Raw genomic sequence first — 11,279 nt, 5'->3', positions numbered from 1 at the left:
AATATGGGGTATATACATCAGTGGCCAACCTGTAGTGGAAGGAGAACGTCGAGAACGTCAATGCACTCAGCTCAAGACAGGTTCTGTGTGTTAGGAAGGAGTATGGGCAGTAACTCCTCCAGCAGTTCAAAAGCACTAAAACCTCTGCTTGAGCACTTATTTAAAAAAATAAAAATAAAAATAGTATTGTGGTTGTTATGAGGCTGCAGAAGATGACTTTTCCAGATTGGTCTCTTACCGAGTGGCCTCCATAGGTCAAACAAAAATGTGGAGAATGTACTTGAGTTATAAAAATGGGATGGGAGGCTCCAGGACCTTATGGCATTGGTGAATGGAGTATGGTTGGTGTCAAGTAGCAGCTGATAGGGGATTTATAGTATGTTCTCATCAGGATTTGCCTCTCCATTTCACACATTAATAGTAACAAGCCACACTTTTGGGTCAAAACTAGTTTACTTTGGGAAAATTACCTGAAGATAGTTATAAACAGATTACTTTTGGCCACTAAAGTCTATGGGGTCCATACCTCATCCACTGGCATCCATTGGCCTCCCATTTTCACAAGATGCAACGGAGAGGCAAATTGTGATGTGACCCTATTTGTATCTTTGCTACATATTACCCCATGCTCTATGCCACTGTTCCCCTACCTGTGGCTTTCCAGCCGTTTCAAATCAGATTGGGGAAAACTGCTCTAAAGCATGCACACCATAAGGTCATCCAGTGCCAAAAAGTCTAAAAATGTCAGATTTTTTTCCCCTCCCGAACCAGACCGGTAACATGTAATCATTCTCCCTATAGAATGAGTAGGTTTCAAAAATTCCGACACCATTAGAGACAAGATACTAAATCCATCTCATCCACTATTTATTACAAATGAGCGCCGTTTCATGCCATCAATATTTTACCGACTGATGAGCGTTTTACGGATGACGCAACCTGCCGATCAATAAAAAAATATTCGGAAAGATAGAGAGAGATATTCTTTTCACGGCTGGTGATGAATGCAGCCAATTTCCTCGCTTGTGTATGTGCCAGGATGAGCAGCGAGTCTGAAAGCTCAGTCATCGGGAAACCAAAGGAACCTCAAGTAAGGTTTACAGGTTTTTGTTATTTTATCCACGTTATCAGGTGCCTTCAGCTTTAACCTCTGGAGGAAAGGCTGCTATCAATTCCAACATGAAAAGGAAAGATGCATGGAGCAGATTGCTGCCTGCCAACACAATAATGGTTCGGGGAAGGATAAAATATTTGGTCTATTTCCAGTTGTCTTCAGCTTTTATTAAGAGGTTTGTCGCCGACTTCTCCTCCTCTATGGGTTTTTATTGTAACTAGCGGGTTCTGTAGGCAGAAATCAATGGGTTACAAAATCCAAAAAGCTGTAAGGAATATAAAAATTTCAAGGGCGAGAAGAAAGTTACGGGAATGTTCTCGAGAATATATTGTGCACGTATTATATTTGCTGCAGGAATGCGTGACCGGCGATGCATTAAAGGGTGTCTATACTTTTGCAACACCCCTATGCATTATAAGCAGATTTATATGTATACTGTTCTGGGAATGGGAGTTGCTATGGAAAAAGCCCCCCCACCCCCATACTAACACCTGCACTTTTGGCTAAAGGACTTTACACAAGGACTATATTTAATGGAAATTAATGGCGTCTCACGGCAGATTTTCCTTCAGATTAGAGTTGTAGTAAAGATGGATGTTGTTGTTCTTACACCATCTCCGCAGCAGACCGCTATATTTCAGCTAAACTGGACAATAAGTAATTGAACATCTTACCCACCGCGCGCGGGAGATTACACCCATTAATTTCAATGACTAAACACAAGCGGAGAGACATAAATAGATTTTTATATGCGAGTATTAAAACTGTCTACAGCATCTGCAAGAATAGAGATTCTCATCGTTATGGAAGGTGCAGGTGGGGTGAGACTGATGTGATGGTATAGCAAGGGGCCCGAAGATGACCGAGGACATGGTGCAACAATAAATGGATGGTTGGCATCCAGAACAATAACTTTATATCGGTGAGACACTGATGTTTTGCAGATATAGCAACAAAGAGGATAAAAAACATGGTGGTTTGTCAAAAAGAGAAACAAACTTGGTATCGGTGGGTCGTGTTGAGCGGATTTGCCAAATTGTTCAGGTTTGGCAATTTCCTTCGAATCTGAACGTTTGGCATTTGACTTCCAGCAGCTAGAGAAGTTGGATGTAGCCCTAGGGTGTCTTGGAAAACATGGATACAGCCATAGGCCACAGGCTGTATCCATGGTTTCCTGGCAGCCCTGGGGCGGCAACTTCTCCAGCTGCCGGGAGTTAAACGCTTAGCATTCAGGTTCGGCAAATCCACTCAACATTAGCGGTGGGGCTTGAACTAAACTCAAGGTGGTATATTTATGGCGCTGTCTTATAGTATGATTGTCTTTGTTGTCCATAGCAACCAATCACAGCTCAGCTTTTTTTTCTCATATTGCTCCGGTAAAATGAAAGTTGTGCTCTGATTAGTTGCTATGGGCAACAAAGAGAATAATATTTAAAAGTTTTTTTCAGCCTGTAAGTCAACCTTAGAAATGGTGCTCAGAAAGGTGGGGAGGGAAGTAGAGAAGCCATACCTACAGTACCTTAATTGCTGCCTTACTATGGGTCTGTAACAGAGCCCTGCTCCCCGTTGCTCTGCCCTGACGAACTGATGGGCATGTCTGACACCAACCACTAACCAAGAAGTGCACACAAGAGATGATACAGACTGTAGCAGGTATATATGGCTTGTCCACTCCCCTTCCCACTTGCCTGAACCGGAAACCCCTTTAGGACAGGTTGAAAACTGCTCCACCTATAGTAACTCAACACTACAAAGCAGAAATAAGTACTGATCAACCTGTAGGAACCCACCACTGCAGCAGTAAATACTGTTCCACATGTAGTAACCCACCACTGCAGCAGTAAATACTGCTCCACATGTAGTAGCCCACCACTGCAGCAGTAAATACTGTTCCACATGTAGTAACCCACCACTGCAGCAGTAAATACTGCTCCACATGTAGTAGCCCACCACTGCAGCAGTAAATACTGCTCCACATGTAGTAGCCCACCACTGCAGCAGTAAATACTGCTCCACATGTAGTAGCCCACCACTGCAGCAGTAAATACTGTTCCACATGTAGTAACCCACCACTGCAGCAGTAAATACTGCTCCACATGTAGTAGCCCACCACTGCAGCAATAAATACTGCTCCACATGTAGTAACCCACCACTGCAGCAGTAAATACTGTTCCACATGTAGTAACCCACCACTGCAGCAGTAAATACTGCTCCACATGTAGTAGCCCACCACTGCAGCAGTAAATACTGCTCCACATGTAGTAACCCACCACTGCAGCAGTAAATACTGTTCCACATGTAGTAACCCACCACTGCAGCAGTAAATACTGCTCCACATGTAGTAACCCACCACTGCAGTGCAGTAAAGAATACTGCTCCACCTCTAGTAGCCTAATACTGCAGTGTAAACATATTAATAATAATAATAATAATAATAATAATAATAATAATATTTATTTGTATAGCGCCAACTGATTCCACAGAAATACATACTGCTCCACCTGCAGCAACCTAACACTTCAGTGCAGTAAACAATACTTCTCCACCAGCAACAAACCCACATTGCAGTGCACAGTGAAAATGACTGCTCCACCCATACTAAACCACCAGTACCACACTACCACAGTGCCAAATTAAATTAGTAACCCAACACAGCAGCCCTGTCCCTATTCCCATACCTCCACCCCTTCCTATCCCTTCCCCACTGAACCCCATAGTTCCTTTTCCACCACATTATCAAGTTGGTTACTCTACAACACTTTTCCGGCACAGACATCTGTTACAATGGTGACAATAATCTACAAATTAGCTTTTCACTTTCTTTCAGCGCTCTTCTTATAGCCAGACTACTTGAATGAATAATGCTTCTAAGCCAAGTAGAAAATTGTTTCATCAAGGACAGATGGAAACAAAGCACTACTGCAAAGGACGGTAATTGGGATGTAAAAGTCATTAGGACCGGGATATAAAAACATTATAAAACATAATAATATGAAGAAAAAAAATACTTTAAGCTTAATGGAGTCGTCTGAATCATAAGATGTGTATAAAAGTGGGTGCAATTGATGGGTCTTGGCTACTCCCCTCCTCTTCATGACCACTTTATTTCAGCTGCTGATATTGACAGGCGCCAGAAGATGCTCCGACCATACAATTACTGCTCAAGTAAACCCCAAAGTAACAACCTCCATGCTATCAGCTATCCTTAAAGGGAATCTCAGCTTCCAGTCATGCTCTGAGTTAAAGTGTCAATGAGCCTCAGTATGAATCATTTCTCCCTCCCCCACTCCTCCTTTACTTAATTGAGTCATCTTCCCGCAATGAGCCCTGTACTTCAAGCAGGTAAGACAGGGAAGGGTGGGGGAGGGAGGAGGCATGCATGCCACCGCTCACACAGTCTCCTTGACACTTGAGCTCTTGATCTATGATCAATAGATGATAGATTTCCTTTAAGTCTGTACAAAAATTGAAGGAAACACTTGGCGCCTGAAGTGGAAGGAATTGGTGCAGACGTGTTATTAATTCATCATGATGCCAGGAACATGACAGATTGGTCAAATTTTGCAGCTAAGAAGGAAAGTTACCATATCTTGTAAAAAAAATTCCGTCAGAGTATGGTGGTGCTATACAGTCTCGATAAACCGGTGATAGCTAGGGACAGGATGGTGGTGTTATCCAACCATTGTATAGTGATATTACTCAGTTTCTTGGGGTAGGACTGGATAACACCACTATACTAAGAATGAAATTAATGGGATTACAATTCTAGATCTATAATAGATGATAGTTTTTTTGAGGAGGCTGGACCCATCGTTGCACTTCGAGGGAGCGCGGACAGGTAAGCATACCTTTTTTTGTATTCTATGGTGTATTACATTTTGCAGCCACGCTCTTTACGAGGTAAGTTACGAACTTTGCAAAAAGGTTGGTAAGGTACAGAACCAAACTTTTTGCAAAGTTCATAACAAATCTTGGTTTGTATGATTAGCTTCGCTCATCTTTAATTGTGGCTCGTCCTCAAGCTTGTCCTACACCATTTGCCCTAGACTATGTTTGGAGGAAAAAGCACACTACGAGTCGTCACCTGAAACTCATCCCATCAGTGAAACATGGTGGAGGAGCTTTGTGATTTGGGGCCTAAAAGCCCCGAGGCATTATAAGGCATATAAAATCATTATATAAAAGAATGTAAAGGCTGGAGCTTATGGCCTTCAGCTAAAGAGACATTGAGTGAAAAGTAGTGTTGAGTGGACTTGAGGAAACTGTCCGGGTTCGGCAACCTCTCGGAACCCCAACATTGGGCATTTGACTCCCTGCATTCGCTGTCAAATGCTGAACCTTCGAGTTTTGAAAAGTTGCTGAACCCGGACAGTTTACTCAAGTCTGCTCAATACTAGTGACAAGACAATGGAGTAAAGCAGTCACATAAATCAGCTCAAGCATGGTTGAAAAAAAAACAAACGTATTTTGGAATGTAAACCATCTGCTCAGAGGAATGGTCCACAATTCCTCCTCAATGTAGTTGACATCTAGTTCAGGGACCGGAAACATTTGGTGGAGGTGATTGCTGCTAAAGGGGGATCTTAGGATTGTTAAAGTGACTCTTTCACCAACCTTGGACCTATGTAGTTTTTAGTACTGGATGATCAGTGCCGTTGCGCGGAATTTAACGTTGTGGTTCTGCAGGACATGCAAATTAGTAAGTCTGGAGACAGGCCCAGCACCCCCAGTACACCACTTTCCCTTCCCACTGATGACGCAGCCTAAAGAATCAGTTCCTCAGCCAGATGAATATTCGTTAGGCCGTGTCATTGGCATATCTAGAAAAATGGGCATATCTCCAGAAAGGTGCGGCAGATTTTTTTTTTTTTTTAAAGGGCAGTGTTAAGTTCAGCATGGCTGTACCAATCAGCCAGTACCTAAAACTACATAGGTCCAAGATTGTGATAGATTCACTTTAAATTCAAAGATTGAGTTTTTCTCCATGCACTGTGGATGTTGACTGAATGTGCTCAAGAACAATCTATAATTATTACTTAGATAATAACCAGGTCCCATTGTATTAGTCATCAATGCAGAAATTCAGATCATTTCAAAAATGTACTTGTCAACAGCACAGGCTTTGAAGAAGATGCAAAAATATACCAAGAAACTTCAACTGTGCAGAATACATTGTACAAATGGATAAGAGATATACGATAATAATGCGACTGGTGTCTACAGATTTTGGATATTTGTGAAATGAAAGTTACATAATATAAGAAATTACAAGTTAAATCCCCATCCCCCCCCCCCCAAATCCCCATTTTCGGCTGAACCTCCTGCCTTTCTGTAGCGTACAACATTTCCCGTAATTGTCACAGCAAATTGCCGCTCTGTAGATGCAAAAGGAATAAAATTGAAAGAAAGAATAAATTGCACAATTGTCTAAAAAGTGCTTTAAGAAAACAGATTAGAGGAGAGAGCGCTCCATCGCGGGCTGACTGCTCCGCTCCCGGGATTACTGTAAACATTCGCAGTGTTAAATCCATTTCCAGTAGATTTGTTTTCGGCACAGATGTACGGCGGTAACTCAAGTGAATTGTCTCGTTGTAGGTACGGCAGGACAGGAACATTTTTCCTACTTAAGTACATTTTTAAAGCGGGAATCCCTCATTTAACTATTTACATAAAAAACTTCCTTTTTTGAATTGATTTTGTTAGTATGTGTTGTTTTCTCTATTGACATTAGTTGCTGCATTCAAAAAGATGCTGGTTGCCTACGGTAAAAGATGGTGGTTTAGCTCCACCTCCTCAAACTTAAAGCCCTATTACACAAAGCGATTATCGGCTGTATTCGGTTGATATTGGCCGTCATGGGCGATAATCGTCTAGTGTAATAGAAGACAACGATCAGATGACATGCACGATGTCGGCTGATTGTTGTCTTTCAACATGTTGAAAATGAAACGATCACAATAGCCGCTATCTTCTATCTAGCGATCAACCGGGCAGCCCCCCCCACCCTGCAGCTCCCCCCCGGCCCTTACCTGCTCGCTGCCGACACGTGTAATAGTGCAGGCAGAAAGCGAGAATGAGGAGCTCCCTCTCTTTGCCCTGTGTGATAGGGGCTTTACTATTTTTACCTAGTACTAAAGAACAGTTAAAAACATGGCGCCATCTAGTGCTAAGAGGCAATATATACTCTAAAGTCTACAGTAGGGATAGTCCGAACCTGCCGAAGTTCGGGTTCGTACGAACCTGTACTCTCGGCAATGATTCCCGCTGTCTTCCACCTCCGTGGAGAGGGTGGATACAGCCTGAAGACCACCTGGAAAACTGGGATACAGCCTATGGCTATGGCTGTATCCCAGTTTTCCAGGCGGTGCTCCAGCTGTATCCACCGGCTACTACTTATCAGCTGCTATATGCCCTGGTGTATTCTTCCCAGTCTAACACAGTGCTCTCTGCTGCCACCTCTGTCCGTGTCAGGAACTGTCCAGAGCAGTAACAAATCCCCATAGAAAACCTCTTCTGCTCTGGACAGTTCCTGACATGCACACAGGTGGCAGCAGAGAGCACTGTGTCAGACTGGAAAGAATACACCACTTCCTGCAGGACATACAGCAGCTAAATATTGGAAAACTTGGGTACATGCTACCTGTGTATAGATTCAGCACAGCAATGGGTATTTAGGATTGGGGCAGAATTGTTTGGCTACAAGGCACCTATTTAAATTTAAAAAATAAATAAGAGTTACACTTTAAGCCACACCCCCTTTCAGCAAATATTTTTTTGTATGCCCCTCCCCCTTGTCAGACAAGGCACAAAAGTGTCTGAAAAAACACAAAAAATGATGCAGGTCATGTAAATCAGCAGCTGGACCCCAACCAATCCGACATTGAGTCTAACACTGAAACATAAAAAATCATTGCCAGACAAAGACCCCCTGCTCCATTTAGTTTTCCTATATTTACTTTTTTTTTTTTATTATTACAATAGATATATGTTATCCCAGGCAGGTTAACATTTAGTTTCTGTAGACTTATCAACCGCATCTGCTGGAAGTTTTCTCCAAGCTTGTACTACTCTTTCAGTAACTAACCCTTTATTTAAACGTTTCAGCTATCACTCGCTCTTAAATATCACTATTTTCATAAAAAGTTTCTGAGAACACTTTCTTCTGGTTTCATCGGAGAAATCCAGTAAATGGGTCTTTTAGATATGGAGTTCTCCTTTAAAAAGCTGTAGATGAACCTAAGGCTAAGAGAATTACAGTCCTCACCTAATGTGCTGAGAGGCAATCTGACTACTTAGAGCGTAATCTCATCGCCTCTAATTAAATCAAGTTTTAAAGCGATTCTTCTGTTTGTTAATACGGTTAGGTAAGATGGAATTTAGATTGAATAATTACCCATGGGGAATCCCTCAGAAATCAGATGCAGACACCGAGATTCATCACCGATCCAAACAAAAACTCTCATGTTTTTGTATGACATAGTTAAAGTGACAACGCGGAAGCCTCTCTAGACAATGCAAAACTACAATTACCAGCATGCCCTAAGCTGTAAGGACATCCTGGAAACCTTGATTACCCAACAGTGGGAGACCACAGCCCCACAGCCTTAGGGTCTGTAAGGGAGAGACATTACTACCTGGGCAGATATATTTCCACGTAGGGTTGGATCAAGGTTGGTCGACGCTAAAGATGAGCGAATCAAATCTTACAAACTTTGCAAAAAGTTTGGTTTGATACCAATACTAACTTTTTGCAAAGTTGGTAACAAATTTATATAGATGGCGGCCGCACAAATTAATACACATAAAAAATGTATACTCACTTGCCTGTGCTCCCCCAGTGTCCTCCTACGGCTTTCTGGTGTCTCCAGCCACCAATCACTGACTGAGACAGGACAGCGCCATGGCCAGTAATTGTCACTCTCCTGAGGAGAGTGACAGCCCGCTCAGCCAATCACTGACCGTGGTGTTGTCCCATCTTAGTCAGTCAATGATTGGCTTAGCGGGGGGTGTCATTCTTGTCTCGGGAGTGACAACCCGCTAAGCCAATCACTGACAGCACTGTGGTCAGTGATTGGCTGAGTGGGCTATTATTCCTGAGACGAATGTGATAGCCCGCTAAGCCAATCACTGGCCACGGCACTGTTTCAGTCAGTGATTGGCTGAGTAGGCTGTCATTCTCATCTCAGGAGTGAAAACCAGGCTCAGCCAATCACTAACTAAAAGAGATGGGACAGCACCATGGCCAGTGATTGGATTGGAGTGCTGTCCCATCTCTTTTAGTCAGTGATTGGCTGAGCGGGTTTTCACTTTGGAGAGGAGAGGAGAGTGACTGGTCTCACAGCCAATCACTGGCCATGGCACTGTCTCAGCAAGTGATTGGCTGAGCGGGCTGTCACCGGGGGAGTGCAGACAGGTAAGTAGTGATGAGCAAACTTGCAGAACCGGACTAAACCACCTAAAAGTCTGCCTATTGTTTAGCTGTTTTAGTAAGGTTCGTTTAAGGTTCGGTTTGGACTTACCCAAACTTTACTTCAAAGTCCTGCTGAACCAAATCGAAAAGTTTGCTAATCTCTTATTACTAGCGATGCAGATATACTTTTACTTAGGGCTGGATCAAGGTTGGTTAACACTAGAGATGAGCAAACCGGGTTCGGGTTCGAGTCGATCTGAACTCGAATGTTCGGTATTTGATTAGCTGGGGCTGCTGAACTTGGATAAAGCTCTAAGGTTGTCTGGAAAACATGGATACAGCCAATGACTATCTCCATGTTTTCCTCACAGCCTTAGGGCTGATTTCCACATAGCCTTATTCAGCAGCCACCGCTAATCAAATGCCGAAAGTTCGGGTTCGGATCGACTCGAGCATGCTCCAGGTTTGCTCATCTCTAGTTAACACCCCTGAGTATTGGTGAGACTTCCCCTAAAGATGGTGTTGTATGGTGCAGGGATATCATATGCTGCACATAAATAAAGGGCTGAGCTACTGTCCCACTGGGAAAACCAAGTTTAGGAAAAACAAAGTTTGAGGCAGAATACATTCTTTTAGTACAGTAAGTGGAGCTAGAGGAGTTTGGTAGCTGCTAGAGAGCCGTACTTTACATTGTTTGCACAGCTATTTTCTATGCTCCCTGTCCGCTGAACTGCAGCCATAGAAGATAGACATAGATATCATCATTTTTTAATATCTACAGAGCAGGTGTTTACTGTGTGTACGCTGGGAGGAGTATATACGGTGAGCCCTTGCACCTGTGGGTTGCTGCTGCACCTTCTGTTTTTTTTTGTCTGTACTTAAGCCACGAGCAGCGTGCAACCTGCAGTGTGAATAGAGTCATAGATGTGCGGCCAATTTTTCCTTTTATTCTATAGATATACAGTATGTCCTAATCACACATCCCCTTCCAAAGTGTTGGGAGGACACTAGTTATACCAATATGAAGTTATAAGAGATCAGCTTAACTCATCTGATCGTTCAACATTTGAACACCTGTGGCTGAAGAAGTTGGATGCAGCCCTAGGGAGTCCAGGAGCCATAGTCTGTATCCATGTTTTCCGGACTCCCTAAAGCTGCATCCAACTTCTTCAGCCACTGGTATTCAAATGCCAAATGATCAGACTGATAGATATTTAGTTTGGTATTTAGTTACTTGCATTTTGTTTCACAGTTTAGCTCCTAACTAAGTTTACTCAAGAGGGGGCGGTGAAAATCGAAAAAATGAGCACAGCGGATCTCCAATTACCAATGCAAAGCACAGTTATTAATGATGCTCAGGACAGAACCATGACTAAATATAGCCACCGCCTTGTCAATGGAAGACAAACCCGTCTCAACGAGCTCACCCTCTAATTAGGCAGAAGGAAAAACTAATAAGACGCAGGCCATTCAGCCAATTACGGGTAAATAATGTGTCATGATATAGAACATTTACCAGTCAATCACATTCATCTGGAATGCAGAACTTAATCAGAGTTTCTCACTATTTTTATCATTGCACATAGGAAAATTGAAGTACTCCATGTCTTGCATAACAATTGTACAATTAGTTGGCTCAGTAATATGTTTATTATTCAGTTTTTCCCACCAGTTTTAGCAAATCATAAAAGAACATGTAAATTATAGCACTTTCTATTCCTACCACTAGAGGGCACTGTAATAATCATATACTGC

The 11,279-nt window shown here is 42.7% G+C and overlaps 1 protein-coding gene across 3 annotated transcripts in view; it reads right to left on the bottom strand.

Annotated features, from left to right (window-relative positions):
* GRM5 (glutamate metabotropic receptor 5) overlaps window positions 1-11,279 on the bottom strand; it is a 213,890-nt gene that overhangs the window by 131,748 nt on the left and 70,863 nt on the right. The window lies entirely within an intron of this gene.

This window comes from Dendropsophus ebraccatus, chromosome 5 (assembly GCF_027789765.1).
Source record: "Dendropsophus ebraccatus isolate aDenEbr1 chromosome 5, aDenEbr1.pat, whole genome shotgun sequence".
Lineage (NCBI taxonomy): Eukaryota > Metazoa > Chordata > Amphibia > Anura > Hylidae > Dendropsophus > Dendropsophus ebraccatus.
Note: the sequence above shows the minus strand (reverse complement) of the source record. Positions and strands in the feature narration are given on the sequence as shown.